Source organism: Etheostoma spectabile, chromosome 24 (assembly GCF_008692095.1).
Source record: "Etheostoma spectabile isolate EspeVRDwgs_2016 chromosome 24, UIUC_Espe_1.0, whole genome shotgun sequence".
NCBI lineage: Eukaryota > Metazoa > Chordata > Actinopteri > Perciformes > Percidae > Etheostoma > Etheostoma spectabile.
Genome location: NC_045756.1, coordinates 7,134,305 through 7,135,172, shown reverse-complemented (window position 1 = coordinate 7,135,172; position 868 = coordinate 7,134,305). Strand labels below are relative to the sequence as shown.

Genomic DNA, 868 nt, shown 5'->3' with positions numbered 1-868 from the left:
AGAGAAAGGCCTTTAAAAACTCCTTGAGACCTTTCTGTTTACCCCACCAGACTCCCATTAAAAAAAACAGAACTTTTAGCATGTATAGGGCCAACATATTTTCACATGTAAATCGGTAAACTGTGTGTTTATTTCAATCAAAACTATAGTAGGGATTGTTGTAAAAGTGTAAAGATGACCCAAAATAGCTTTTCACAGTTATATTTTGTTGCTCTTGACTTTGAATCACGTATGTTTTACAATGCTAAAAATACTGTTTATTTACATGGAGTCTGGTGGCTTAAGGGAACGCAATTTCTCGGATGTTGTTATGTTTAAAAAAGGATCTTACTCTTTAACATTAAGGTCGACCTCCTCAGAAATCCTTCCCATATTGTTGTCAGTCACTTAGAATATTCATCCGAGTCTGCCAGCGGCAAAACGAGCACTTTTTTTGAAAGTAAACACAAGCTGGAAAGCCATGCAAAATCCATTTTTCTGTAAACATTTCTCTGTAAGTGATATACGTACAAACCCCTGTTTAACTTGTGTCGTCTTCCTGTCAAAATTGAAAATTAACACTTTTGATGCTTTTTTTAAATGTCTGTCACTTTTCTTTTGACGTTTTCAACACTACGGAACACTAACTCATAACTTTAGTCTTACTGTTATTTTATAGGATCTTTGAAAAGCCTCTTGGATCAGCTTCTTGGAACGCTACAAACATATGAAGATATTAAAGAATATGGTGCATTGCTGTGAATTAAACTACCCAACAGGATTTAAAAAAAGTTAAAATGAGCAGAATCATAACCATTTCCAGCAGGAAAATGCAACATACACATTAATTCACATTAAGAATATTAATCCAGAAACATTTGACTAACAG

General features: G+C 34.0%; 1 protein-coding gene across 1 annotated transcript in view; it reads left to right on the top strand.

Moving 5' to 3' along the window:
• The window catches only part of LOC116674034 (gastrula zinc finger protein XlCGF57.1), a 138,681-nt gene that overhangs the window by 107,196 nt on the left and 30,617 nt on the right, over window positions 1–868 (top strand). The gene's annotated exons all lie outside the window — the stretch shown is intronic.